Source organism: Varanus komodoensis, unplaced genomic scaffold, assembly GCF_004798865.1.
Source record: "Varanus komodoensis strain SLA01 unplaced genomic scaffold, ASM479886v1 scaffold7_1, whole genome shotgun sequence".
Classification (NCBI taxonomy): Eukaryota; Metazoa; Chordata; class Lepidosauria; order Squamata; family Varanidae; genus Varanus; species Varanus komodoensis.
Window position 1 is genome coordinate 11,697,726 of NW_025336479.1, and position 18,884 is coordinate 11,716,609.

Below are 18,884 nucleotides of genomic sequence, written 5' to 3' on the forward strand. Positions count from 1 at the left end.
CCAAATGCAGTTGTACCAGCACGGGGTATCTGGACGGGTTGACAGAATGGCAAGATTTACTTGTAACTCCCAACGTTGTCAGGAGACTGTGGACTGAGTGGGCAAGTTAGGAAAGACACGGAGAGGGAATTATCTCACCTTTGCTCTTTTTGGACCTGAGTTTATGGGCCCTTCTTTCCCCACTGCATAGAGAGAGACAGGGATGGGGTTCCCTGCCTTTTCTTCAGCTTTGCCTTGAGGACGACAGGCCCTCCGGGCTATTCATCATAACCCAACATATCCACAAATAAATAATTCCAAGTGTGAGGTTTTCTCATTAAATGTGAACAAGGGTGAGGGGATCCTAGTTGCCTTTGCTTTTGGTTCCCTTTCATCCCCAGATGACATAGATTGGTACCTGCCCATGATAATCATCCTAGGACTCAATGTCAGGTAGACAGGTCTGCTGGGAAGTGGTCAGGTGCCTAAGTAATGAGAGAGTCACACTGGCATGAGCAGACTGTGCCTTCGGCTTCTGGGAAACGACCTCAGAAGTTATCCTCTAGAGCAGGGGTCTCAAACGTAACTTACCTGGGGGCCGCTGGAAGTAGAGTCTGGGTGAGGCTGGGCCGCATCAAGTACCCCACCACCACGGTGCTGGTGGGCCGCTCATCCCGCGTGGCTCCCGGAGGCCAGCCAGGGCGCCGCCGGTGCTTTGAAGGCCACAGAGCCCCTCCCCTGTGCCCGCCCGTCCCGGCAATTGGCCCACGGGCCACAAGTTTGAGGCCCCTGGTCTAGAGAATCCAGCAATAGTGTTGGCTTGTCCTTTCCTGCTGGGATGGTGGAGATCATAGCCCTGGTGTCCATGGTCTGCTATGAAACTCATTAGTTCTACAAATACCCTTAGAGCGAGAAAGGACTGGAATCGCATAATGTTGGTCCAGTCCCAGGACCCACCCCCGTCAGTGATGCAGGGGCCCATGGACCATTCCCTGCTGGGTTCTGCCTCTATTGCGAGAGGTGCTTCAGCCTCTTGCGAGTGTTTCTGGCATGTGGGCTTTTTCCAGAGGTGCTGCTGAGGGTCTGGGCTGCTCCCCATCACAGGGCCCTTGGCCGTTTCTGGAAGAAGTGGGCATAGGGAGCGGCATCTCCCCTTTGATGCACCAAAGTAGTGAGGGGCGAGTGTTTGCCACATTGGGACATCTGCTTGGGGGTATTGTGCAGTGTGTGACCCGGTGGCCATGGCAGGGGAGAGTGCCAAGAGATTCCCCATGCATCACTCTTCTGTGTTGAACCTGCTGCGGGCATAAATGTCAGCCAGCACCAGAGAGCTGGCTGTGCCCACTTCTGATAGAAGCAGCTCTGGGAAGCTGCACCTGGAGGCTGTCACCTCCCTTTCCAGGCCCATGACATGACCTGGAGTAAGGAAGGGCCTGTAATTGCTGGCTAGGCATTCACTCCTTAGACTGGATGTCACTGGAGTGCCTGGACTGGAGCATTCCTGATCCCAAATAAACCCTCCAAAAATAATAAAGTTGGCCTCACACAGTTATTTTTCTGCCTCTCCAAAAATAAAAGGCATTTTTTAAAAGACAACAGCCTTAATGAGACAGAAATGACATATGCAACCAAGCTGGATGTGAAGAAAGACCATTCATTACCTAGCCTCACATCAGATGTCTGAACACAAAGACCGACAGGGACAGGGACAGACAGAAAAGAGCCGAGCCGAGCCAAGCCAAGCCTGCTCTCAAGTCTAACTTGGGAGGCACTGATTAACCCTGCCCTCCGGCAGAAGGCAGAGCCAAGGCTGAGAGGGATTCCTCTTCTTCCTGATAGCTGCAGGTCTGGTCTGATTGTCTTGGCCTTCCACAGAGTTGATGCTTTCCTGCCTGCTCCTGTCCCTCATTGACCTAGAGTGATGAGAGAAGGTACAGTTGAATGAAATATTAGCATCCTTAGAATGACCTTTCTCCAGTCTTCTTCTTCCCTCTTCAGGAGTCTGTTCTCTTACCTCTGGGATACCTGTTCTAGAACCAAGGATGCCAGGTGACTGTTTGCTATTTTGCTTGGGGATGAATCGGATGTGAAGTGCAATGCTTATAACAAAATACCAACTTGTTTGGGAAATGGAAAGTAGCTCATGAAAAGTCAAAGGAATGTAAGCGGCTGCCTTACCGGGATGAGGTCTTGGCCCATCTAGCCCAGGAATGTCAACACAGACCTGCAGTGACTCTCTAGAGTGTCAGGCAGGAGTTTTTGCAGCCCTTCCTGGAGATGCTTGGTCCTTTTGCATGCAAAACAGCAGCTCTCTCATAAAGTTATAGCCCAAACCCTTGACTAGTAAAAATAGCATTTTTTGAAATACCATTAGTCATTCTGGGTAACTCAACAATAAATGGAAAAAGCAGAACAAACAAATAAATCAGACTAAATTCTTAACTGAGAACTAAACCTGTTCTCAAGCAGCTTCTATGTTTGAAAGCAATTTTAAAATTCTTATGAGTATCTTTATGCATTACTTTGCTGATCCTAAAAAGCAGACTTGACTTATTATGTTACATTTAACTTGCCAGAATGTTTGCCTGCATTTGAAATATGGATTGCTTTTTTAAAAGATGAACCTCTGCTATTCATAGCTTCTTTTCCCACTGTTTCTCAGTGCAATTTATTTGCTTATTTCCAGATGTCATCATTGGTCATTCTGGTATTTTTAAATAGTTTTCATGCATTCTTGAGGAATATTTTGCCTCCTAAATGAGTCTTTCACAATGTATTCTAATGAATGTTCCTATTTTTGTATCATTTCTTTTGCATACTTCCATTTTTGTAAAAATTAACTGTTCAGTCTGATGTGTTCCCACCCCACTCCCAAATCTTGTCTACAAATGTTGGTGATTATAATATCTATTGTCTAGAAATCCAGCTATATTTATACCTTGGATCTATTTCTGTATTCCACTTGGGAGTAAATTGGAGACTGACAGTAGAAAACATATAAGGTACGATGTGGAGAAGCTGTATCTCTGTGTGCACCTTAGATGTATCATGGCTAATTCAAGGATCGTTTACACCAACCTTCCCCAAGTTGATGCTGTCCAGATGCGCCAGACTATAACTCCTACTGCCTACAGTCATGCCAGCCACTTTTCGTCTGGAAGGCACCAGATAAGCTGAGCTCAACCATCCATTATTAAATGTCTAACTCTTATTTTTGCTCTCTCTCCCAGGTACTTTGGATCACCTCCAAAAACACGGGGAAGTGAGAGCGCACACATTACCCACATTAGGCACAGTTAAAACATATGATCTGGCCAGGGCAACTTCTTCTTCCTTCTCTTTCTCCTCCTATATTTTTATTTTATACTGATAATTTTATTTTTGTAAATCAATGTCTTTTTTGTATTTTTATATTTAATGGTAATTTATTATGTACTATTGTATTTAAATGTATTTTATCATGTTGTAAGCCGCCCCGAGGTTTCGGCAAGGGGCGGCATAGAAATGCTATAATAATAATAATAATAATAATAATAATAATAATAATAATAATCCCAATTTTGGCAAACTCCTCTTGCCATTTATTTTGTTGAATTCACTTGAACATGTGAAGGTGGACCATAAAGGCCGCTGGACGTTGGGATGTGACCTGAGAAGTGTGCTGATGCTGGGAGCCTGCTCCCTTCTCACATGTTCACAGAATGCATAAAAGGTTTCTTTAAAAAGAGTTGCTCTTGCAGCCCATTCTTGTTGTTTGTTGTGTGCTGTCAAGTTGTCTCTGACTTATGGCGGCCGTATGAATGGCTGCCCTGCAGAATGTTCTGTCCTTGACGGCCCGGCTCGGCTCTTGCAAACTCACAGTCCATTCTACAATGTGTTTACTTGGAAGTACAGGATCTTAGTTAGAATACTTAAGATTACAACAGAACTTTACTTGACTCTGAGAAAATCAGATTTGCTATTGACAACTACATGAACCTGTTAGATTGAGTTGGGACCCTGTTGTAGCTGCTAGGTATGTGATCTGTAATTATTCTCTTGTTCATGGGCTCTGAGGCCCAACAGTTTCTCTTTCTGTACCATTATAATCAAAGAAAAGGAACCAGTAACGGGTTTAATGTACCTTCTCAATCTAACTCAATAGACATTTGTTGAATATACCACAAGGCAGCCTTCCCCAAGCTGGTGACTTTCAGACAAGGCAGACTTTTATTTATTTATTTAAACCATTTTTGAAACCATTGCAACTCCCATCATCCATAGCCAGCATCACCAATGGCCATGGTGGCTAGGAATTACTAGATCTGGAGGGCACCAGCTTGGGGAAGGCTGCTGTTAAGATATGCAAGCAGTACTTATTTTATACTGTTAATTTTAATTTTATATTATTATGTTTGTATCTCAGTGTATTTTTTGTATTTTTGTATTTAGTGATAATTTATTATGTTCTATTGTATTTCAATGTATTTTATTGTGTTGTAAGCCGCCCCGAGGCTTTGGCAAGGGGCGGCATAGAAATGTAATAATAATAATAATAATAATAATAATAATAATAATAATAATAATAATAAAGTGCATGTGTGTTTGTGTGTGAGATAGAGAGAAAGAGAGCCCACGTTTTGTCAGATCCTGGCTACTGTCACCTCTGGATTTTCGATCAGCGAAACTGTGTAACTATCATCCCCAAGTTTCATAAATACGCCAATCTTCAGACTGGCCCCCTGGCAGCAGGAGACCAGCTGCTCTTGTTGGGATACAGCCTGTGTTTCCTGGGGAAAAGTGGCACACAGTTGGCCACAGGACAGTGGTGTGTCGATGGAACTGTCTGTGGACCCTGGTGGCTCGTTCCACTTGAGATCAAGTGTGCATTCCTGAGCTTTCTCCAGGGTGGTTTTTCAAGAGGAGGAGCAGCACAGATGACTGCGACCAAGTTAGTCCAAAGTGAAAAGAGCTGCAGGTGTTGTCGGTAGTCCTCCACCCAGAAGAGGCATCTCTTGATGTTGCTCAACTCGACAGCAGAACTCACAGACGTTTTTACATCCCCCGTTTGGTTACCCTTCAGTAGCATTGGCCAACGCCTGCTGAAACTGGTTGATATACTTTAGCTGGTACAGAATGGAATGGAAAGCAAATGTTTGCTCATTTGTTTGTTATCTCACCATTTTTCCTTTCAAGGAACTCGAGGCAGCTTGCATGAGCCTCCTCTCTTCTGACTGATGCCTTTTTGGGATGGGGGAGTACCTTACTGTTCCGCCAAGTTCTCTGGCTGCCAGCCCACTTCTAAGCACAATTCACAAGAGCTGGTTATGGCTGCTGGCTTTGGTCCAGGAGTGCCTTTTGGTCTGTAGGGTCGCCAGTCAAAGGAGGACCCAGCGACAATCTGCTCCGCCTGCCAATCTCTTTGTGGGGCATGTGGGGCCTTGTCGGCTCTTCTGTCTCTGCTTGTCCCTTGCCTGGGATGCTGCCTGTTGCCTCTTCGCAGGCACAGTGCTCATTCTGCAGGGCCCAGTTTTATTGAACAGGCAGCTGGCTAGGGCAGGTTGCATCTAAACCAAAGAAGGGAGTGAGGGAGATGCTGCTTAAATCCCCCTGCCCCCGAGTCTTTTCGAAGCTCAAAAGCTTTCCTAAGCTGCTTTCGCACCCTTCAGAAAAAGTTACACACACGTTTCCACCTGACGCAAGGTAAGGAAGCAGTTTGTGATGCGTGGTTTTCGCTAGTAGAACCGCAAGAGGGGAGGTTGGGGCAGCCTTTCTCAGGGTGCGCTTCCTCAACTCAGAATTGCACCCAGTGCAGGCTACTTTAGATTCCAAAAATGCAGTGGAAAGACTCGTGTCAATATGTAACTTGGGTTTCGAGAACTTTAGTCCAGGGGATTGTTAAATCTTAGAATGTGAAACCAGAGGCAAGGAAATGGACACACATGCGCACCATGATAAAGAAACTCCAGGTTCTTTTACCCAAGTTCCTTTTTGAGACTCCACAACCCAGTTTGCGTGTAATGGCAGCAAACTGTACGTTAATTAACCTACAAGTAATAGGCTAACCGTGGGTAGTTTGACCCATGATTAACCCATAGTCTTCAGATTTGGGTGCCACATAAGCAACTTCTAATTGGCCCAAACGACAGGTATCTATGCAAAATGGCTGTGTAATATACCTATCACAAATTGCAACGAATTGTGGGTTGGTTAATGCACAGTTACCTGCAAATAGGGCTTGGATCTCGGAGGCTGAGCCTGAGGAGACTGGGCAGCCTGAATCCTCAAGCGTGGCATTTCCCAATGTTTGCGCTATCTGCTCTTCAGTGACTCATGCAGGCACAGCTTCCATATCCATGTGGATCCTATGATTAGACAGAACAGTCCCTCGCACACACATCCGCCCTCTTCTCCCTACCCATAGGCACATCTTTCCCTCTAATGGGTATGCCTCTCCAAAAAAGAGTGAAGATTCGGGCTAGAGACAGACGATCTGTGGTGCCAGAGGTGGCAGGGGGCAGTGAGATTGCTGGTTAAGCAGGCTGCCCATGCTTTGGTACTGCAGTTTGTGTGTGTCTGTCCCTGCCCCCCTCCCTTCTCCTGCCCCATCACACAAATCCATTCAAGTCTGAATTTTGTGGGATTTTCTTAGCTTCTGAAACTTTCCCTTTTCCCTCAGGGAAAGAAACAACTCCTAAGAGAAACAGAATCCATTCAGATGGCAACTGAGTTTGGTCCTATGACCAGTTTGTGGTGTGCTGGCGTCCATTTAAAATAATGTTGGAAGTGGGTTGGCGTTTACCCTTTGCTTTGAGCTCTTGTTTTATCCAAATGATCCGTGAATATTTCTGTATGTATACATCTGCTAATATATGTGTGTGCATGCGTGTGTGCGCCTGTACTCTGTGTGTGTGTGCGCGCGCGCGCGTGCGCACTGTAGCTTTTCATTCTGTACTTAATCCAAGGGTTACATGGAGCACTTGGATGAATTTCATGCTGCTCTATTGCTGTGCAGCTCTGAGATGTTAGAGAGAGAGAGAGAGAGAGAGAGAGCGACGGAGAGAGAGATGGGGCTGTGTACAATGAGAAGACTCACCGAGACACTGTGGGGAGACAGCGGGAGAGAGAAACAGAGCTATACGAACTTGTCAGCTGCAAAGCCCAGCCACCTTCAGCTCCAGCCCTGCACATCAGCCGCTGTGGTCCCAGACTGGCCATGGGTCAATGACCCTTCGCAGGAAAAAGGCTCCCCAGCTCTTACGACGTGGCCCCTGCTTCCAGGATCAAGCCAGGCACCCAGCTAGCCCAGCATTCTGTTTCCAGCAGCGGCCACCCAGAGGTCTTTGACCATCACCCTGGTAGCCATGCCTCCCTTCCAGCTCCACAGTCTTTGTCCCCAGCATCTGATGCTCAGAGGCCCATCTTGCACCCCTGTGTGGAGGATCCCTTGCGCGGTTATCCCATCATCACATTAAAGAGTTGGAAGGAGCCAATGGGGCCATTGGGACCAACCTCCCCCTCACTCAATGCAGGACTCCAAGTAAAAACATCTGTAGCAGATGGCGGTCTAGCTGCTGCTTTAACACCCCCCCCCCCCCGTGTGGGACAGTTCATGACCTCCCTACGTAATTGGTTGCTATTGTATTGCTGTAACAGTCAGGAAATTTTTCCTGATGTTTAGTTGGAATCTGGCTTCCTGTTATTTGAGTCCATTATTCTACCTCCTGCCCTCTGGGATGATTGAGAAGAGACCCTGGCCCTCCCATCTGTGACAGCCTTTCAAGCACTGGAAAAATGCAATCATATCTCCCCGTCTTCTCTTTTCAAGGGTTACACGTTCCCCCTTCTTCCAGTATCTTCTCATAGGGCTTTGTTTCTAGTCTCCTGATCATTTTTGTTGCTTTCATCTGAACTTTTTCCAATTTTTCTGCACCTTTCTTAAGCTGTACTTTCCCCAAAATTGTCAAAATAGAATTAGATCACTTGACATAGGACCTTACTTATCACTGTCCTGAGTTTATTAAAATTGATTTTTCTAAAACCCAGGGTACACATTTGGTTACACTCAGCTTTTTCTTCCTTTAAAATCAAGAATTCAAGTATGGCATCATCATTTGCTCCCAGAGTTCTTGTAAGTGCCTCTTCATCCACCGGGTCATCCCTATTGGTTAGGATCAAGTCAAGGAGAGCCAGTCTTCTAGTTTCTTCCTCCACTTTCTGTAGGAGGAAGTTATTAGCATTATATTAGCAACATAAATCAGGAATTTCTTGGAGAGGTTAAATAATAACAAGTGGATAATTAAGCCAACTTCAAATGTGTCTCTTCTTCTTCAAGCTACATGAGCGAATCCCATAGTTCTGCATTCAAAGGTGGTACTATGATAACCTGTTAAAAAGAGTGTTTGGTGGGACACCCACTCAATTCCTCCCCCTTTCCAAGCCAGATCCCCAGAGTTTTGGGGAGCATTAGCAAGCTCCACCTCTCCTCTCTGTTTGGTCATTTACCCTGAGAGGCAGCCCACAAGGCGTGGGCTTCAAGGGGATAAGCCTGCCTCCCTGCACAGGGGTTTCCCGAGTTTTGAGGTGCCCCCTGCCCCTGCTACTTTGGCACTTCGGGGTTCCTTGTGAAGGCTGTTGCCTACCGGTCACTTGGCTAGAACAGCAAGTTTTCTGCTACTCTTGCCAAGGGGCTCTCTGTTTTTCGTTTTTGTTTTGCTTGACCATGGCTCATTTTGTTGGCTGGGTACAGAAAAGAAAATGGGCCACATCAAGGTTATTGAATCCTACGAGAAGCCATGGCTAGCTGGGGTGGGTTATCAGCGGCTCTGTGGGAAGGTGCTGAACCACCCTAGCGCATACACTTGCCCTGTTGTGCAAGCCCAGTCATGCGATGCAGGAGGGAGACAGAGGGCTGGATTTGGCTGCGTTGACACGGCACCCCGTCCCTGCCCGGTTGATGGGCAAACAGAATGCGGGGCTGGAGAGGCCTTTCCTTTGACTCCGGAGGGCCTGCCTTGTGCTATTCTGATGCATTCTTCTTCTGGCCCTGAGCAAGCCACTTCCCTCTCCCTGTATCTTCCCTCACAGGCTTGTTGAGAAGCTAATTCAGAACAACTTGGAGGAAGTGCAGGATATGCCTATGAGGGGGGAAGGGGGGAGAAAATGTGATTAAGAGAAATGAACCCTAATGAAGAAGCCGTCAGTATTTTTTAACTAGTAGATCTTGCACTCTTGCTTGCATCAGAGCCAGAACAGATGTCTTCCTCAGCATTGTCAAGCATGGGGAAATGCTACTGGTCTGTCTTCAGAAATGTCAACAGGTTGGTCCTTTGCCGCTTCCTTCCTACTTAAAACTGAGAAGCAGCAGTTCCACAGAAAACAAAGGGAGGGATTACAGCAGTGGTGGCGTAACCATCCACCCCAGTGTAGACAGAACGGTTAACTTGCACTTTTGGGGCACTTCAGGGCCTGGCCCTCTGGCCGGTGTGCCAAAGCTTGCCAGCACTCACGGGTCACACCCGCACTGCCATCCCAGGGCTGGCACTCAGAGCAGCCCCTTAAAGACATCCCATGTGGCATCTCCTGGACAGGAGGCGGCCGAAAGGCATTCCAGACTGCACAGTGAAGGCTGTGCCCCCTCTTCCCCGGGGCTGGCCCTGGGGCCCAAGAGAGCAAGGGGGCGGCCCCAGGCAAGTGATGCGAGACGCCCTGGCAAGACAGCAGCACGCGGGCGATTTAATCCAGGATTGGTGCAGCTTGACGGTTAGGGTGAGGGGTTGGTGGGCTTCCCCGCCTCCGGTGCAGCCATAGCTTGGGTGACACATGCCTCGATGCAGGGTGGGAGGGCGCCCCGTGCTCCTTCACCTCTGGCAGCAAATGCCTCGGGCTGCCCGACTCTCTTCGTTGGCCTCTCAGAAATGCAGGGGCAGAGGGAGAGTGGGGCTCAGCCCGCAGCTGAACCTTCCTCCAGCTGGAGGTGCCATGCAGGAGGCACGTGACGAGCCCACCTTTAGGGAAGAGGCCTGCCCTCTGGTATACGTTTTCCAACTAATAAGCAAAATACTGGAGCGACTTTGAATAATGATTGATTTGCTTCTCACAAGTGCTCCCTGCCAGCTTTCCACGTGCTGCTTGTATCTGTGTTTCCATGCAAGGGCTTGCCAAGTAGTATTTCCAGGGGGTGCATCTGTGAGAAAGCATCCAGAGTGCTTCTGTCTGTATTTGTCTAAGGCGAAATGGGAGGTAATGTAACTGATGCCCTCGAATCAACCCTTGGAATCTGTTTTCCAGAGGGATAGGTGAAAAATTATTGAGTTCACATTTTAACAAGAACTTGCCTAATCTCTCACTATTGAGCCTTTATGTGAATGGAATCTCCATTATTCTTTTTTCATATTTTTTCAAAGTTTTGAATGGTGTTCTTAGAAAAATCCATACATTAAAGAAAATGTGATCAAAATGCATTAGATTAGGGGAAATTATTGTAGAAAATTTTATGTAAAACAAAATGCTGATATTATGAGAAAGATGCACAAAGATGCAAATTTTCTTGCTAACTTTTTTTCTTTTTTAAAAATCTCAAAATTCAGTGTGAACTGAACTAAAGACGGGAAGAATTCTCAAAGTTCAAGTTGAACTGAAGTTAAGATTGGAAAAATGAGAAAGGAAGAGGAACTGAAACGGACAGATTTATCAGTCCTTAACCAAGGCTAAATTTACAAATATATGAATAGAACATTATTTCATTTGGGCCTCCCTATAATTCCACAGATGAGGAAATGCAATTGCACAATAAAGGCCTCATCTGCAAGTTCCCACAGCCCCAATCCAGTTGGGATACTTTAGTACTGGGATATGATACCCAAGTTCAAAGCAGATGTATACTATATCAGACATGGTGCGCATGTACACACATCTGGGCACACCCCTTTAGAACAATCATGGCTGGTGTAGGATCCTTTCGGGGTGGCTACTTGTGCACGCATACATTCCACGGATGTGTACGTGTGTTTCGTATGCAGATACTGCCACCAAAAATGCAACTTTCTCAGAAAAGGGACACTTCTTTTGTATGGCGCCAGCCTGTTCCTTGTTCTGGCAGCCCCGGGCTAGAAAGGAGGAACACAGAAAATACAAGTATTTATGCAGCCAGTGGCTAATGCGGCTGCAGCACAGAACCCCCACACCCGGACAGTGCTGCTGGCACACAGAGGCCGGCTCCTGGCAGCTCTGCTCATTACAACACACACACAATTATTTCTGATGTGGCTAAAAGCTTTGGGGTGTCACCCTTGTCTAACAGATAGCAGAGGTGTTAAAGAACCTGCTGTTGCTGTTCTTAATGCCCCCTTTCCGCACACTCGTTAATGACGCTGCATGGTATTCCTGTTAGTGCATTTTTTCGCTGGGCCTTACCACATTTCAAAGCAGAACTAGAGCCATTAATAGCCGTTGGTAGTCAGAACCAGAGCCAAGCTGTTTCTTGTTTGACAACACCAGGCTCACTTCCATTCCAAGGGGCTGAAGCACAGGACAAAGGCGGGAAATGCACTGAGGGGCTCAGCTCTGCGAAGAGGCTTCCTAATCGTGCCCGCTCCTCAGATCCTCTCCACACTCCCCTTCTATTGGAGGTGGCACCTCACAGGGCTCCCTCGCTGTGCAAGCCGGAAATCCAGGGGCAGGACTGTTCTGCACTCCCTGTTGACAGTCTTAGACTCAGGTGATCAGAATGGCTTCGCCTCAAGGGTCACCTCCTGAACTCCAGGGTTTGGTAACACTGCTTTTTGGCTAAGGAGTTTTCACAAGGCAGTTATTGTGTGCTTGTGATTCAGCACTCACAGGAGTCTGCAGGAGCATCCCGTGATGCCATCCTCCCCCTGGGCCTCTCCCATGTCTTCCAAGCATTTCCATGGCATTTGCAGAGCAAGGAAATTTTCAGGTATTAGCTGAAAATGATGGAATGAATCCCCATGAGGAGTGTGTGCGTTTTTGCAATACTGCCACGCTGCAGCAACTCCTTCTGGCAGGCAGAAAAAGAAAACTCCCTTGAAAAAACACGTGTAAAGGAGCCAGTCTTCATTCTGTGAAGAATCCAAAACTGGATGCCTTGGAGAAGGGGTGGATTGAAAGCCACATGTACAGAAGCCCTAAGAAAACTTTGCAGGGTAGGTGGGCAGGAGGGGTAAACATGCTTCCAAATCAAGATGCACATACACACCTTTGCAGTTGGATGGATCATCCCCCCACCCCACCGCCACAAGCATCACCTTAAATCCTCCGCATCACGCCGACCAGGCTGCCGTCGTCCATCCTTTGGCCCCGCAGGTGCTCCTGGACACGGTGTGTCTAGGAGACAACCACTGTCTGCCACACTGCAGGCTGGAAGGAAGACCAGCACACGCCTCCCGTGGTGATGCCCCACATGGCACTCCTGGTCCAGCCACAAGACGGGTGCAGGCACCAACATACTTCCCTGGGCTCTGCAGCAGAGAAACACAGTTTGAAAGATCGAGAAAAAATACATTTTGCAAGTAGGTAGAACAAGATGCAGAGAGTAAAGAGCAAGTGAAGGTTGGGGGTGGGTACCTATCTTAGATCACTTTTCTTAGAACTGGGGAAAAAGGGGAGATCTTCTGGATTGGAAGGGGAAGCAAAAGTCAACAAGTTCTTGGTCTTGGATCCAGGATATGAGAGTTCTGCTTCAGCATCGGCAGGATACAGTTAGGGACAAATCTAATAGAACAGCCAATCTTTGGCATCTCATTACTGGCCTTTCCACATTTGGGAGATTATAGAGGCCTCTTCTGCAAAGAATCTTGTTCAGGGATCAAGGCACCAAACATCCTGGAGTACGTGGCTGCGAAGGCGCCTCCAGAGACGGGGACTCAAGGGAATAAGGTCTACACTGTGCCCTCCCACGCGAGCCTTCGAAGTCACTCTCTCTGTGGCACTTTACTTCCAGTAAGTGTGCCGACAGCTGAGCCCTAGGAGTCTTCCTGCTGATCAGAATGCACCCATGTCGTGGTTCCCTGTAAGAAAATGCCAGGAGACTGAGGGGATGCAAATTCAACAGCTGGAATTGTTTCCCTCTAACAAACGGAAGATTTTTTAAAGAGCACATAAACTTGCTGGATTCCTTTCTACCTTTGGATTTTACGATTAAGATCAGTTACCCCCGTCAGTAAAACAATGCACAACAGCAATATATCAAATGAGGTGAAGAATGCAAACAGTTCTGCACATTTGCACTTCGACTTTTGCAATGGGCTTCTTTCTAAAATTAGTGACATAATTCTCATGAGGTTAAAATAAGTGGGTGGCATGTGTTACATTGCTGGCCACAAGCATGACTGATGGGTTGCTGAAGACTGAGATGGTCTGGATCTTAGGTTGAATTAGTAAAATGTGCCTTCTCATCTGGCTAAGCATGGAGAGCCCGGAGAGCCCAGAGATGGCTGCTACCCAGCTTTTCCACTGGACCCAAGTATTGGTGCTCCCTGGGTGTCTCCAAATGCGCACTGTTCTCAGTCTTCAGCTTACCTTTACTTCCCCAAAGGTCAGGCATCTGACCTTTTAACCTAGCCAGTGGATCCAACATTGAATGGTTGCCCTGAGTCTGACAGAGAAATGCCTGCAAGCAAATTCACCCTGCTGTCACGGTGGCCTGCCTTGGGTCTGTCCTGTTGGAATGATGCCATGCCCACTGGCGCCCCTGGGCACAGCCCATGCCATGGTGGGCCTCTGTAGCCCTCAAGGGGGCGGTCTGTCCATTCCATTCCCCGGGTGGGGGCTGTCCTTCAACATGTACACCAGAGGGGTCGAAAATGCAGCGTTGGGGGTACTGGACCCATGCATAAACAGCTGATTCTTTCCCTGTGGTTTTCTTTTTTATTGCTGCTGCTGCTCTCATTATCATCATCATCCCACCATTAATAGCAAGACCACTTCATGGCAAAGCCTGAAAGCATCATAGAATCATGAAAGCTTGAACTAAACAACAAACATTGTAAATACCATCAAACTGAACCCTCTGTAGTCATCATATGCACTTGGGAAGAGCAAGGCAACAACCAAGAGGGCCCCGTGCTACTGCCCGACTGCACTGCTTATCGGGGGACTTCCTAGCTGACAACTTATCCTGTGTATTCAGCAGCTGGTCGAGGGGACCTGCCACACCCTCTCTCTCTCTCTCTCTCTCTCTCTCTCTCTCTGCCCTCCTCTGGAGGTGTTTTGCCTTTTAAAGAAGCACTGGGGTCAGGGAAGAACCACACAACCCTCCTTATGTATCTGCAGGATTTATATCCCAACTCTGTATCTGCCAGGATTACCTAGCAGTGAATAATACCAAGGAAGAAATGAAAAAAACTGATTTGCATTTTGCTGACAAACTTGCAAAGCTGTTTCCTAGCCTTCTGTTGTTTATACACTATAGCAATCACCCCCTTTCAGAAAACTGCGTCTCACTTCAGGGAACTTCTGATGCAGCAGTTTTGGCCGTAGGTGACGTTCTGCAGAAAGAGGATTCCTCTGTGTCATCCCTGGACGGGGCGTGTGCGGCGCCCTGAAATTCATGCGACGCTGCAGCACAGCTCCTTGCTAGCATTGCTTCCAGTAGCAACCCATAGGAGGCGGCAGAGGGTAAAACCAATCCAGGCCCCCGGCGGAGCCCGCTGCTGTGGGCGCCGGAAAAATGGAAGTGCCCTGATCCCCCGCTGCGGGCTTCCTCTGAGGCTCAGGCGAGACCTCCACTTATCCAGACCGGTGGAGCGACTGGCCCCGGCCCCGGCTCAGTCGCAAATCAGGGCCGCTCCGGCGGCAGGTGCTCCTCAGGCACTGGCGACGCTGCCGCTGTCGGGCTGCGCTGTCGCGCCGACAGGAGCAGAGCCTCCGGTTACGTGCATTGCGCCTCGGGGTGCTCCGCGGGGGGAGCAGTCGGGGCATGTGCCGACTCGTTGCAAGTGCAGCGCGGGAGGGCGAGCCCCGCTTGCCCCGCCGCTCCTGCCCGCCTCGGCCCAGCTGCAACGGGCTCCCCCTGTGCGTCGATCGCGTTACAGGCTCCGGGGAACTGAGCGCCTGGCTCAGCGAGCGCACCGTCACGGGTGGCTGGTGGCGGTGCAAGCCACGTGTAGGAGCGGCCATCTAAAAGCAGACGGAGTTTGGATGGCACAGCCGTCTTTGCTCTGGTTCTTGTGCATTTTCAGAGAAAGACTCAGTGTGCATTTTCAGAGAAAGATAACACTGAAGAACGTTTGGCCTGACTTAGCTTGTCTTATGGATTTCAGTGGGTCTATTCCAAGTATGATTCAGTCTGGATCCCGTCTCTTCAGTATACAATAATGTGGTTGTGTATTTCCCCTGCGAGTGCACGGCTCATTAGTGAAAACTGTTTCTCTGCTGCAGAGCCCAGGGAAGTATGTTGGTGCCTGCACCCATCTTGTGGCTGGACCAGGAGTGCCATGTGGGGCATCACCACGGGAGGCGTGTGCTGGTCTTCCTTCCAGCCTGCAGTGTGGCAGACAGTGGTTGTCTCCTAGACACACCGTGTCTAGGAGCACCTGCGGGGCCAAAGGATGGACGACGGCAGCCTGGTCGGCATGATGCGGAGGATTTAAGGTGATGCTTGTGGCGGTGGGGTGGGGGGATGATCCATCCAACTGCAAAGGTGTGCATGTGCATCTTGATTTGGAAGCATGTTTACCCCTCCTGCCCACCTACCCTGCAAAGTTTTCTTAGGGTTTCTGTACATGTGGCTTTCAATCCACCCCTTCTCCAAGGCATCCAGTTTTGGATTCTTCACAGAATGAAGACTGGCTCCTTTACACGTGTTTTTTCAAGGGAGTTTTCATTTTCTTCCTGCCAGAAGGGGTTGCTGCAGTGTGGCAGTGTTGCAAAAACGCACACACTCCTCATGGGGATTCATTCCGTCATTTTCAGCTAATACCTGAAAATTTCCTTGCTCTGCAAATGCCATGGAAATGCTTGGAAGACATGGGAGAGGCCCAGGGGGAGGATGGCATCACGGGATGCTTCTGCAGACTCCTGTGAGTGCTGAATCACAAGCACACAATAACTGCCTTGTGTGAAGAAGCCTCCCAGGCTCCCGTCCCCTCCACCCCAGAAGCTGCTTGTTGCTCTAAGGTGGGAGAACTGGGTCACAAAATTGGCACAAGGCATGGATAATTCCAAACGTCCCTTCGGTTTGGCTCCAGTCTCAATTCCACCTGCTCCCACAGCCGCTTTTGAATCAGTGGAGGATGGCTATAGCCGCCTGAACCTGCACCTAACTTTGACAGGGGGCCATCTGACGGTCCCGAAACTGAAGCCTGGCCTACACCGTATGCAGGGTCCGCGCAAGACCAGTGCCTGCCTAGCAGGGGTATGTGATGCGACTGACAGGCCCACGGTTACTGCCCTTATGACCAATGTGGCAGCTGCCACTGCTGACTGGGAACCGCTTGTGGGAGGGATCCCAGGAGGGACCCTCCCCCTCTTTATGGGAGAGCCAGTGTGGCGTAGTGGTTAAGAGCATGGGGCTGGGACTCAGGCCGTCTGGGGTCTAGTCCCCGCTCAGCCATGGAGCCGACTGGGCAACTTTGGGCCAGTCATTGATTCCCAATCCACCTTACCTCACAGGGCTGTTGTTATGGAGATAGGATTGAGAACAGCAGGAGGAGAAAGTTGTGAGCTGCTTTAAACTCTTTGGAAAAGAGTGGGATATAAATCTAATAAATAAATACATAAATGAGAAGCAGGCAGGCTTCTCCCCACAGGACTTTCTACTATGAACTATGCTGTGGGATGAAACCTAAGGAATTGCAATTTGTAATATCATTTTAGGATGTTCTTTGAAATTAATGTATTGTCTTACTTGTAAACTGTCTTAGAAGGATTTTTATCCTGAAAGGCAAGAAATAATTCCAGTAAAAGGAATGCATAATATGCCAGGGCTGGACCAGCATAATCTGGCTGGCAGTGCTCAGGAATTTAGAGGTCTGACCAGCATGGTTTCCGGGCTGCCCCACCAGCCTTTGCCCTCGGGCAGACTGCCTGCCTGAGGCAAGACTGGCTGGAGCCACAGCAGATTGGACGGGAGGTCTGGGCCACCTGCCTCAACTCCCTGTGCTGCTCCCAGCATGCACAGCTCATGGGCAGGGCTGCCACAATTAAGATGGCGGCTGCTGGAACTGGGCGTGTGGCCTGGAGCTCTGATCAGTGCCAGCACAGCACCATGCCAGGCAGCCCACAAGCAGGTTGCCCACTGCCCCTCCAGAAACAGAAACAAGAAACTGGAGCTGGGCTGGCTCCTGTGCGTGGAAGGTTCCCTCCCACAGGAGCAAGGAAAGGAAGCTCAGCCTCTCCCTGGGTGCTCACCTGCTTTGCCTGCTGCTTTAGTCCTTGGCATTCGCAGGGAGCCCTGGGAAAGACCCCTGCCTGAAAACCCGCTGAGTTGCTCCGAGTTAGTATGGACCAGCCTTCCCCAACTTGGTCACTACCAGAGCTCTGAGACAACAACTTCCAGAACTCCTAACCATGCCCATGTTGACTGGGGCTGATAGAAGTTGAAGTCCAAAACATGTAGAAGACAGCAGGTTGGAGAAAATATACTGAGACTCGTCTACTGTTACCAGTGATCTGGCTTGGTATAGTGTCCTATGTGTCTGATGTGGATATTTTTCCATGCACAGCTCCTTCGGTTGCAAACAGTCCTGCCCTTTTACGAAACGACTTAATGCTCCACCCTGCTAGAAAGGGGAAGGCGTTGCAGATATTGGGGAGCCTTCCCTGCCATTTGGTGGCAGCATCTACTTTCATCACTGGCCCTGCCCTCCTTTTTTAAGGGACCCAAATCGCTTAGAATCATGAAGCTGGAAGGGACCTTAGAGATCATCAGAGCAAGCTCTGGATTGCAAAGTACAGCTATTTTTTTCTTTTAGTTTTGTTTATTACGTTTCGATATCTTCCACGAGCCAAAGCACCCAGCATCCCTGGCAGTTCTCTGCTTCAGTTCCTCCAGTGAAGGAGAACCAGCTCCACTGATGAACAGCTCTCACTGGCCAGAAGTTGCATCTAAGCTTTAACTGAATTCTGCTAAGCGGGACTCTAAGAAAACACATAACTGAACATATAATGGAAAGCAATCTGGCACACATGTTCAAGGTGCAGCACTTCTCTCAAGTTCAAATATGGGGAAAGAACCTGTCTGGAGACCCTCAAGTAGCAAGTGAAAAGAAATGTGAGTACAGCACCTGCCATGGGACCTCTCCCAATATGGCTTCCTGGTTGCACAAAATGTGCCCCAAGGTGACTACGGGGGCGAGCACTGCTCCTTATTGATGCTTCTGCTATACATCTATGCTGCCATCCTATGCACGCATGCATGCGCGCGCGCGCACGGGGAAGCCCTAGAGAACAGCAGAGGGCTTGCCTCGGATGATGTTCAGAAGCATGCCTAGCATGGCGCCGTTTTTATCAGAGCAGCTGACGGCATGAAATACCACCGCGGGAGGTTGGGGACGTTCCCCAGAGCCCCAGGAGGCTGCTTCTGAGTGGATCTGACCGTGGCCAAGGCTGCAGCGACTTCTCAGAGGAGTAAGGTGCCAGGAGAACAGGCTAAACAGAACCAGACTTCCAGGAGCGCATTTCTGCTCGTGCCCATTTTTTCTGGCAAAATGGATAGTTTTTGTGGCTGCAGAACTGATGGGGTAATTAGGCAGTGCAGCTTTTCTCTCTCCCAAACCAAATGCAGCAGTTTGGGCAGTGAGATTTCAGGGGTGGCAGAGGAACATGATGGGAGCTGTAAAAAAAAAAGAACAGCCATTGGGAGTTGCATCCAGTCTGTCTCTTGCTCACCCCCGATCCATCCTGCCTAGTGGCAGCTTTCTAAAATCTCTGGCAGGAGTCCTCCCAAAACCCTTCCAGGAGGTGAC